At 56.8% G+C, this 11,641-nt stretch overlaps 1 long non-coding RNA gene across 1 annotated transcript; it reads right to left on the bottom strand.

Moving 5' to 3' along the window:
- Positions 1–10,262: 10,262 nt before the first annotated feature.
- LOC139081170 (uncharacterized) lies at positions 10,263–10,967 on the bottom strand. Its single transcript, XR_011536260.1, has 3 exons — positions 10,818–10,967; positions 10,590–10,711; positions 10,263–10,397 (listed from the first exon to the last, which is right to left on the bottom strand). It is a non-coding gene; the product is annotated as an uncharacterized lncRNA (long non-coding RNA).
- Between the last annotated feature and the right edge of the window lie 674 nt (positions 10,968–11,641).

The following is an 11,641-nucleotide window of genomic DNA, read 5'->3' as shown; positions in this document are numbered from 1 at the left end:
GGCAGCTGAAACGCATACGTATCGTGGTCAAGGCGCGTGGGACGTGCCCCCTCCTACCTCTACCCCCGGCACATCCCCTTGGTCACTGGTCCCAGCTGAGGACCCATCAACGCTAGCCGGATCCTTGCAGAAGGCCGAGGCCCAACCCTCAGGACGACACACCTCCCTCTCTTCGGGGCATACCTGCGATCCATCCCTTAGTCCAGAACGCTGTGAAGGACAGTGTCCTACGGTACCCGAATAGCCGCACATCTCTCTTCCGTTAGTGGTGTTAGGGGCAGACGAGCTTCCAAGAAGAAGAGAAAAATCTCCTTCCTAGTAGCAGGATCGGCAACAAATTAATTCCTTACCTACAGACGTGACCAAAGCTAGGTAAACGGAAGAGTCTCCCAACCGTTAATTCTGCGGATACTGAAACTGAGAACGTCTCCCCTGAGTTAACCTCACATCATCTCCTGCCCGTCCGCCAGCAAACACCCTGACAGGATCCCCGGGGAATGCCACGGGAGCACGGTGGGAAGACACAGCGCCCTCACTGACCTAGACGTCTGACCTGTCCTGGGGTCAGACCCACTCTCCCACTCACCTGCTTGCCATCGAGGTCCCGTTAACGACCACCGTCAGCTTCACGGTGCCTGCCTGCCCACCGCAACCTTTAAAAGGACACACGTGACAAGCGTGTTCTAGGACCGAACGACGCAACCTGTCTTACCGGCCGAAGGAAATACACGCAGAAATAACTTAATCAAGGAAGCAATTCAGCTGAAGTGAAATGAAAATGGCCCCGGCAGGTCACCTTAGTCACTCCCATCCGTAGGGAAACCACCAACACTACCTGGATCCTTCAGCACTTCTAGGCCAACGCCGCTGTCAGAGACACGTCATGTCCTCTCTGGGTACCTGTGGAAACGTCACGGTCAGTCCCGTGGCGCGCAACCGTGGGACAACTCAGCCGCGCACCTGCATGTCCCTCGGTCACTGCTGAGGTTAAACGCACGTTCTCTGGGAACTCTGCAAAGATACGGGCTCACGCTCACCAGCACTGTCGCGGACGAAATCGCTTCTTCACGCAATACCTGCACAAAAACACGGCAACGGAAAAGTGAGGAACACCATCCCCACTCAGCTCCGTACCTGAACGTCAGATTCTCTCTAGGGTGGCCAAGGCCCACATCACCCCTCACCTGGAGGCAAGCAAAGTCTCCTGACTGATCGCTCCGGGGTTTCCCATGATTTCTTGACGAAAACCTGGAAAACAAATGGTGACCACTGTGTCGACGGGCACACCTTTTCCACTAGGATCCTGCGACTGGCCTTGCCCGCTGCCGTCACTGCAGGACCCGTCCTCAACCCTACCTGGATTCTTGCAGTCCTCCCAGGTCTGCGCCGTTGCTAGAAACACCATCACCTCTTCCCTGCTCGCCGGCAGGATCCCCCGTGGTTACTGCTGTGCCACACAACTCCACCATCGCTGCGGGGATACCTGCGGGTTGCTCAACAGTCACATGGGGAAAAGGAAACGTGCTCTAAACCAGAAAACAGGACAATAACATGACTGCTAGAACACCATCCTTGCTGACCCGAATGCCTGAAAGCAATCACACGGTACAACAAGTTTAGCCAATCAACATCACTCCCCTAGATTCGGGAAAATCAGCAGGTCTGACGTGGCGAAGGCGCCCACCATCACTTCCCTGGATACCAGAAACCTTCCCCCCGAACGACCACCCTGGTCAGGTTCACTGAGACCTCTGGACAGGAGCCTGAAAAACACGTTCCTCACCACACGTGGCGTCAAGAGCAGAACTTGTCGCAGCAGGACGCCGTCAACTTACCCCGGACACGTCCTTCATTAAGGGCACGTCAACTCTACCCGAATACTTACCGTTCTCCAGGGTCAAGGCCACGGGCGCGTACGACATTTCATTTGGGGACACCTGCAAAGCCTCCTCGGTCACCACGGTGGTCAGGAGCATCTTGAGAACTACCTGGATAGGGCAATCCCTCATTACACACAGAGAGACGTCAACATTTCCGCAACAACGTAAAAACTCAAAGCCATGGGTTCCAGACTGGGCCAGGACTATCCTTTCCTACCCGAACACCTGCAAAGAATGAACGGCGACAACGAGCGTTAGGGACGCTGGCAGCCCTTCCCTAGCTATCTGAGGAACAGAGGGTCTGCGCTGCGGTTGAGGCCCACGTCATCACGTGCCTCGACACTAGCCACTGACGAGTCGTGGCAGGTTCGACGTGAGGTCGTGCCGGGAACCCGGCAAGACCCCCACGAAGCCTGTGTGGCAGGACGTAACTTTCTCGAGCAGGACCCCTGCAAGTAACCTCGCTCACTTCCTCGTCACGAGTGACGAGACACATCGATCCTGCCTGGATGCGGGCGGGAACCCAAGGTTAACACCAATGTCAGATACACGCACCCTTCCTTGACTGGGCGCCTGGAAATATCCCTATGCATCGTAGTGTGCTAGGGCACGCCGCGAGAAACACCTGGACACGTGGAATCCCTCGACGCTCCTAGGGTTACAAACGGAGCAGTCCCAGCCATACGGAGAGCGAAAACTCGGGGTCTCTGAAGTTGCTAAGGACTCCACCGTTTCGCACCCGAATGCCTTCAGAGACATCCCGGGGACAACCAGTGCGAGGACACGCGCCACTTGCCTGGGTAGACGAGGGTCAGATGGAACGTGCTGTGGTGTAGGCCCACGCAATCACCTACCTCCGTGGCAGCCATGTCCCACGTTCGCGACCACCGATAGGCCCGCCGTGATGTCTCGACGCCAACCTGAAACGCACGAGGGGGAGGACGCGTTTGGGAGACGAATCGCTCGAGCTCTGCACCGGCCAGTTCCCCCGGTCACCTGGACCACTTCGGGACCCATGCACCCTACCTGGCCAGTTGCAGAACTCCAAGGTCAAGCCCCGGGAAGGGACGCCTTCCTCTCCTGAGGGGACACCTGAAAGAAACGCCTACGGTCCAGAACGCGATGATGGCACTGTCAGAAGTGACCTGGATGGCACATCACCTCTCAAGGAGAATACACACACTCTCACTCCGACTCGCGTTATGAAGGCCGGCGTAATTTCTTACCTGAATACAGGCCCAAACCAAGAGACACATAAACGGCTCGAACGTGAAGCCCACCGCTATCTGCACGCGAGCATGGCTTCAAGGCGTTAACGTCACATCGTCTCACACCTGGATACGAGCGCAGGCCGCAACAGGACACCTGCCAACAAACACAGGAACTCGAGCGTGAGGGGCCCCATCCTCACTTACCCTCCGGGTGAAGATCGGGCGGTCTGCGCTGCGGGAGGACCCACTTTGTCTCTCACCTGCTCAAGAGGCAGGCTCCGTCAATGACCACTCTCAGCTTCACCGCGTTCTCCTGAAGGGAACCTGAAAAGACACGTTCCACACATGCGTGTAAGGACACCACTTGCTGTCTCAGGCCACCTACGCCTAAGCTTGTCCCCTTCCCTCCTGATGGAAGACATGGACATCGACCCTACCTGGATGCTTGCCCTGGATGCTTCAGGGCATCCTCTTCGTCAGGAGGGACCGCCGTCCTTTCACTGGAACCCGGGCAAGATTCCTATGGCTCCCACTGGGGTGGAAACTCCGCGACAACTGCCGGGACACCACCTACCCACAACACTCACAGGCTGAAACCGAAGTGACCTCCGAAAAGGTAAAAAAGGGCAAAGTCACGCTTACCAGCACCGAGAAGGACTCTATCGTGTCTTACCTGGACGCCCGCAGCAAATCCACGGCAACAGGAAGCGTGAGCGACACCATCATCACTTACCCACCTATCTGCAGATCGGACGGCCCGTGCTGTGGTCTAGGCCCACGTCCTCACTTACCTGCACCCCAAGAATCTCCTCCGCTAAGGACCGATGCTAGGTTCGCCCGGATGTCGTGCCAGGAACCTCAGAAACACAGTGGGGACGACGTCTCGGGTGCAAGCTTATTCTCACGGGCAACCGCCAATGCCCCTCGCTCATTTCCATCACTTCCGGACCCATCAACGCTACCTGAATACTTGCAACACTTCGAGGTCGGCCCCCAGGAAGGAATGCCTGCCAACATCCCGGGGTCAGTAACGCGCTGACGGGCAACACGAGAGATTCCCTGGCTGTCTGCCCCTCCGTCTGTCGGTCTGAAAGGGAAAAACGCACTCTCTCTCAACGATAATACAGTGAATTCTCAAGCGGCCTAGTCTTGCTGGGGACAGCTGAAGATCTCAACTGCACGCATGTCAAGAACCAGCTTACCAGAAGAAGGGTCTCAAGGGCATCGCTAACTACCGGGATTTCTGAAAAGAAAGGATGTCTTTCTGAGTTCACGCCACACCGTCTCACACCTGTTTCCTAGCCAAAACCTTCAGAGTTGACCTGCAAAGAGCTGGGAACACGCGTGTTAGGGACATCATCCTCCCTGACCTTGGCATCGGAACGTTAGGCGGCCGTAACTGGACTCTCGCTCTCTGTGCCACTTACGCGGTTACTAACACGAGCCCGTTAGCCACCATTCTTGTGTCCAGAGGGGTTGCTCCCCAGGAACCTGAGAGGACGCAGGCCACCCACGCGTGGAAGGCAACAACTTGCTCGACCGTGGCTCCTGCCAACTGTCTTGCGCCATTCCCTCCTCGCAGGAATCATCCACATTCCCTGGCTCCAGGCAGAACTTCACGGTCAACACCGAGGTTACAGACACCGTCACCTCCCGACTGACCACCGACGAGAATCTCATGGTCGGTCCCGCGCTGTGCAACGAAAGGATAACGTACCTGCACACATCTCAGTCACTACTCAGGTGAGAGCCACACGGCACCGAAAGCCTAACGCGGTAAGAGCCAACGCTTACCAGCATTTTTCGAGACGACGCGATTTCTTCCCTGAATACCTACCAAAAGACCCCACGGGAACACGAATGTCACGAACGGCATCGTCACTTACCCGGCTATCCGAAGATCCGTGGGTCAGTAGGGTGCTCGAGGCCCCCACCGTCACTTCCCTGGATACAAGCACCGTCCCTTGAACGAGCATTAGGAGGCTCACCAGAACATCGAGACAGGAGCCTGGAGAACACAGTGTGACAGACGTGTTTTGTAGTCAGCCTTTCCATACCCGCACCCTGAAGAGAACCTTGTTCGGGGCCACCACGGCGAGACCCGTCGTCCCGACCTGGACTCCTGCAGCCCTCTCAGATCTACGCCATTGTGACGGCCCCCATCCTCTCTTGACCGCCCACCTGAAAACCAGAGAAAGCAAGGTTATCACTGGGACGCGCCACGCCGTGGGAATTAGGTGGATGTCTGCAAGTCAGTCAGGAGTCAGAAGCTTAAACACGACTTGTGTGTAGAAGAGCACACGCCAGAAGAACGTGGCTGCCGGAACTTGTAAGGTCTCCATCATTCCTGACCCACGCGGTAACAGCGAGTGAGAGGACACGTCATCACTCACCGAGATCTGTGAATGTCAGACGGTCCTGTGCCGTGCTCTAGGCCCACAGCCTCGCCTACCTCCACCCCAACGACGTCCACCGTGCACTGCCACTGATAGGCTCACCGTCAGCTGCTGACGGGCAGCTGAAACGCATACGTATCGTGGTCAAGGCGCGTGGGACGTGCCCCCTCCTACCTCTACCCCCGGCACATCCCCTTGGTCACTGGTCCCAGCTGAGGACCCATCAACGCTAGCCGGATCCTTGCAGAAGGCCGAGGCCCAACCCTCAGGACGACACACCTCCCTCTCTTCGGGGCATACCTGCGATCCATCCCTTAGTCCAGAACGCTGTGAAGGACAGTGTCCTACGGTACCCGAATAGCCGCACATCTCTCTTCCGTTAGTGGTGTTAGGGGCAGACGAGCTTCCAAGAAGAAGAGAAAAATCTCCTTCCTAGTAGCAGGATCGGCAACAAATTAATTCCTTACCTACAGACGTGACCAAAGCTAGGTAAACGGAAGAGTCTCCCAACCGTTAATTCTGCGGATACTGAAACTGAGAACGTCTCCCCTGAGTTAACCTCACATCATCTCCTGCCCGTCCGCCAGCAAACACCCTGACAGGATCCCCGGGGAATGCCACGGGAGCACGGTGGGAAGACACAGCGCCCTCACTGACCTAGACGTCTGACCTGTCCTGGGGTCAGACCCACTCTCCCACTCACCTGCTTGCCATCGAGGTCCCGTTAACGACCACCGTCAGCTTCACGGTGCCTGCCTGCCCACCGCAACCTTTAAAAGGACACACGTGACAAGCGTGTTCTAGGACCGAACGACGCAACCTGTCTTACCGGCCGAAGGAAATACACGCAGAAATAACTTAATCAAGGAAGCAATTCAGCTGAAGTGAAATGAAAATGGCCCCGGCAGGTCACCTTAGTCACTCCCATCCGTAGGGAAACCACCAACACTACCTGGATCCTTCAGCACTTCTAGGCCAACGCCGCTGTCAGAGACACGTCATGTCCTCTCTGGGTACCTGTGGAAACGTCACGGTCAGTCCCGTGGCGCGCAACCGTGGGACAACTCAGCCGCGCACCTGCATGTCCCTCGGTCACTGCTGAGGTTAAACGCACGTTCTCTGGGAACTCTGCAAAGATACGGGCTCACGCTCACCAGCACTGTCGCGGACGAAATCGCTTCTTCACGCAATACCTGCACAAAAACACGGCAACGGAAAAGTGAGGAACACCATCCCCACTCAGCTCCGTACCTGAACGTCAGATTCTCTCTAGGGTGGCCAAGGCCCACATCACCCCTCACCTGGAGGCAAGCAAAGTCTCCTGACTGATCGCTCCGGGGTTTCCCATGATTTCTTGACGAAAACCTGGAAAACAAATGGTGACCACTGTGTCGACGGGCACACCTTTTCCACTAGGATCCTGCGACTGGCCTTGCCCGCTGCCGTCACTGCAGGACCCGTCCTCAACCCTACCTGGATTCTTGCAGTCCTCCCAGGTCTGCGCCGTTGCTAGAAACACCATCACCTCTTCCCTGCTCGCCGGCAGGATCCCCCGTGGTTACTGCTGTGCCACACAACTCCACCATCGCTGCGGGGATACCTGCGGGTTGCTCAACAGTCACATGGGGAAAAGGAAACGTGCTCTAAACCAGAAAACAGGACAATAACATGACTGCTAGAACACCATCCTTGCTGACCCGAATGCCTGAAAGCAATCACACGGTACAACAAGTTTAGCCAATCAACATCACTCCCCTAGATTCGGGAAAATCAGCAGGTCTGACGTGGCGAAGGCGCCCACCATCACTTCCCTGGATACCAGAAACCTTCCCCCGAACGACCACCCTGGTCAGGTTCACTGAGACCTCTGGACAGGAGCCTGAAAAACACGTTCCTCACCACACGTGGCGTCAAGAGCAGAACTTGTCGCAGCAGGACGCCGTCAACTTACCCCGGACACGTCCTTCATTAAGGGCACGTCAACTCTACCCGAATACTTACCGTTCTCCAGGGTCAAGGCCACGGGCGCGTACGACATTTCATTTGGGGACACCTGCAAAGCCTCCTCGGTCACCACGGTGGTCAGGAGCATCTTGAGAACTACCTGGATAGGGCAATCCCTCATTACACACAGAGAGACGTCAACATTTCCGCAACAACGTAAAAACTCAAAGCCATGGGTTCCAGACTGGGCCAGGACTATCCTTTCCTACCCGAACACCTGCAAAGAATGAACGGCGACAACGAGCGTTAGGGACGCTGGCAGCCCTTCCCTAGCTATCTGAGGAACAGAGGGTCTGCGCTGCGGTTGAGGCCCACGTCATCACGTGCCTCGACACTAGCCACTGACGAGTCGTGGCAGGTTCCACGCTAGGTCGGGCCGGGAACCCTGCAAGACCCCCATCAAGCCTGGGTGGCAGGACGTAACTTTCTCGAGCAGGACCCCTGGAAGTAACCTCGCTCACTTCCTCGTACACGAGTGACGACACACATCGAACCTGCCTGGATGCGGGCGGGAACCCAGGTGACACCAATGTCAGATACACTCACCCTTCCTTGACTGGGCGCCTGGAAATATCCCTATGCATCGGAGTGTGCTAGGGCACGCCGCGAGAAACACCTGTACACGTGGAGATCCCTCGACGCGCCTAGGGTTACAAACGGAGTAGTCCCAGCCATACGGAGAGCGAAAACTCGGGGTCTCTGACGTTGCTAAGCACTTCACCGTTCGCACCCGAGCGCCTTGAGACATCCGGACAACCATGCGAGAGAACACACCCCACTCGCCTGGGTAGACGAGGCGAAGATGGAACGTGCTGTGGTGAGGCCCACGCATCACCTACCTCCGTGGCAGCCATGACCCCACGTTCGCACCACCGATAGGCCCGCCGTGACGCCCGACGCCAACCTGAGACGCACGAGGGGGAGGACGCGTTTGGGAGACGAATCGCTCGAGCTCTGCACCGGCCCAGTTCCCGCGGTGACCACCCGGCCACTTCGGGACGCCATGCACCCTACCTGCCAAGTTGGAGAACTCCAAGGTCAGAGCCCCGGGAAGGGATCGTTTTCCCCTCCTGAGGGGACACCTGAAAGAAACGCCTACGACAGAACGTGTGAATGATGGCACAGTGCCAGAGTGACCTGCATGGCACATCACCTCTCAAATGAGACATACACACACTCTCACTCCTGATCTCTCGAGGTACAAGTCCGGCGTAATCTCTGACCCTGAACACAGGCCGCAAACCAAGAGACGACATAAACTGCTCGAAACGTGAAGCCCACCGCTATCTGCACGCGAGCATGGCTTCAAGGCGTTAACGTCACATCGTCTCACACCTGGATACGAGCGCAGGCCGCAACAGGACACCTGCCAACAAACACAGGAACTCGAGCGTGAGGGGCCCCATCCTCACTCACCCTCCGGGTGAAGATCGGGCGGTCTGCGCTGCGGGAGGACCCACTTTGTCTCTCACCTGCTCAAGAGGCAGGCTCCGTCAATGACCACTCTCAGCTTCACCGCGTTCTCCTGAAGGGAACCTGAAAAGACACGTTCCACACATGCGTGTAAGGACACCACTTGCTGTCTCAGGCCACCTACGCCTAAGCTTGTCCCCTTCCCTCCTGATGGAAGACATGGACATCGACCCTACCTGGATGCTTGCCCTGGATGCTTCAGGGCATCCTCTTCGTCAGGAGGGACCGCCGTCCTTTCACTGGAACCCGGGCAAGATTCCTATGGCTCCCACTGTGGTGGACCGTCCTCAACAACTGCCGGGACACCACCTACCCACAACACTCAACAGGCCAAACCGAAGTGACCTCCGAAAAGGTAAAAAGGGCAAGTCACGCTTACCAGCACCGAGAAGGACTCTATCGTGTCTTACCTGGACGCCCGCAGCAAATCCACGGCAACAGGAAGCGTGAGCGACACCATCATCACTTACCCACCTATCTGCAGATCGGACGGCCCGTGCTGTGGTCTAGGCCCACGTCCTCACTTACCTGCACCCCAAGAATCTCCTCCGTGAAGGACCGATGCTAGGTTCGCCCGGATGTCGTGCCAGGAACCTCAGAAACACAGTGGGGACGACGTCTCGGGTGCAAGCTTATTCTCACGGGCAACCGCCAATGCCCCTCGCTCATTTCCATCACTTCCGGACCCATCAACGCTACCTGAATACTTGCAACACTTCGAGGTCGGCCCCCAGGAAGGAATGCCTGCCAACATCCCGGGGTCAGTAACGCGCTGACGGGCAACACGAGAGATTCCCTGGCCTGTCTGCCCCTCCGTCTGTCGGTCTGAAAGGGAAAAACGCACTCTCTCTCAACGATAATACAGTGAATTCTCAAGCGGCCTAGTCTTGCTGGGGACAGCTGAAGATCTCAACTGCACGCATGTCAAGAACCAGCTTACCAGAAGAAGGGTCTCAAGGGCATCGCTAACTACCGGGATTTCTGAAAGAAAGGATGTCTTTCTGAGTTCACGCCACACCGTCTCACACCTGTTTCCTAGCCAAAACCTTCAGAGTTGACCTGCAAAGAGCTGGGAACACGCGTGTTAGGACATCATCCTCCCTGACCTTGGCATTCGGTATTCGTTCCCAGGCGGCCGTAACTGGACGCTCCGCTCTCTGTGCCACTTACGCGGTTACTAACACGAGCCCGTTAGCCACCATTCTTGTGTCCAGAGGGGTTGCTCCCCAGGAACCTGAGAGGACGCAGGCCACCCACGCGTGGAGGACAACTTGCTCGACCGTGGCTCCTGCCAACTGTCTTGCGCCATTCCCTCCTCGCAGGAATCATCCACATTCCCTGGCTCCAGGCAGAACTTCACGGTCAACACCGAGGTTACAGACACCGTCACCTCCCGACTGACCACCGACGAGAATCTCATGGTCGGTCCCGCGCTGTGCAACGAAAGGATAACGTACCTGCACACATCTCAGTCACTACTCAGGTGAGAGCCACACGGCACCGAAAGCCTAACGCGGTAAGAGCCAACGCTTACCAGCATTTTTCGAGACGACGCGATTTCTTCCTCAATACCTACCAAAAGACCCCACGGGAACACGAATGTCACGAACGGCATCGTCACTTACCCGGCTATCCGAAGATCCGTGGGTCAGTAGGGTGCTCGAGGCCCCCACCGTCACTTCCCTGGATACAAGCACCGTCCCTTGAACGAGCATTAGGAGGCTCACCAGAACATCGAGACAGGAGCCTGGAGAACACAGTGTGACAGACGTGTTTTGTAGTCAGCCTTTCCATACCCGCACCCTGAAGAGAACCTTGTTCGGGGCCACCACGGCGAGACCCGTCGTCCCGACCTGGACTCCTGCAGCCCTCTCAGATCTACGCCATTGTGACGGCCCCCATCCTCTCTTGACCGCCCACCTGAAAACCAGAGAAAGCAAGGTTATCACTGGGACGCGCCACGCCGTGGGAATTAGGTGGATGTCTGCAAGTCAGTCAGGAGTCAGAAGCTTAAACACGACTTGTGTGTAGAAGAGCACACGCCAGAAGAACGTGGCTGCCGGAACTTGTAAGGTCTCCATCATTCCTGACCCACGCGGTAACAGCGAGTGAGAGGACACGTCATCACTCACCGAGATCTGTGAATGTCAGACGGTCCTGTGCCGTGCTCTAGGCCCACAGCCTCGCCTACCTCCACCCCAACGACGTCCACCGTGCACTGCCACTGATACAGGCTCACCGTCAGCTGCTGACGGGCAGCTGAAACGCATACGTATCGTGGTCAAGGCGCGTGGGACGTGCCCCCTCCTACCTCTACCCCCGGCACATCCCCTTGGTCACTGGTCCCAGCTGAGGACCCATCAACGCTAGCCGGATCCTTGCAGATAAGGCCCGAGGCCCAACCCTCAGGACGACACACCTCCCTCTCTTCGGGGCATACCTGCGATCCATCCCTTAGTCCAGAACGCTGTGAAGGACAGTGTCCTACGGTACCCGAATAGCCGCACATCTCTCTTCCGTTAGTAGTGGTGTTAGGGGCAGACGAGCTTCCAAGAAGAAGAGAAAAATCTCCTTCCTAGTAGCAGGATCGGCAACAAATTAATTCCTTACCTACAGACGTGACCAAAGCTAGGTAAACGGAAGAGTCTCCCAACCGTTAATTCTGCGGATACTGAAC

This window comes from Equus przewalskii, chromosome X (assembly GCF_037783145.1).
Source record: "Equus przewalskii isolate Varuska chromosome X, EquPr2, whole genome shotgun sequence".
NCBI classification, from domain to species: Eukaryota; Metazoa; Chordata; class Mammalia; order Perissodactyla; family Equidae; genus Equus; species Equus przewalskii.
The sequence above is the reverse complement of the archived record's forward strand: the minus strand, read 5'-3'. Positions and strand labels throughout refer to the sequence as shown.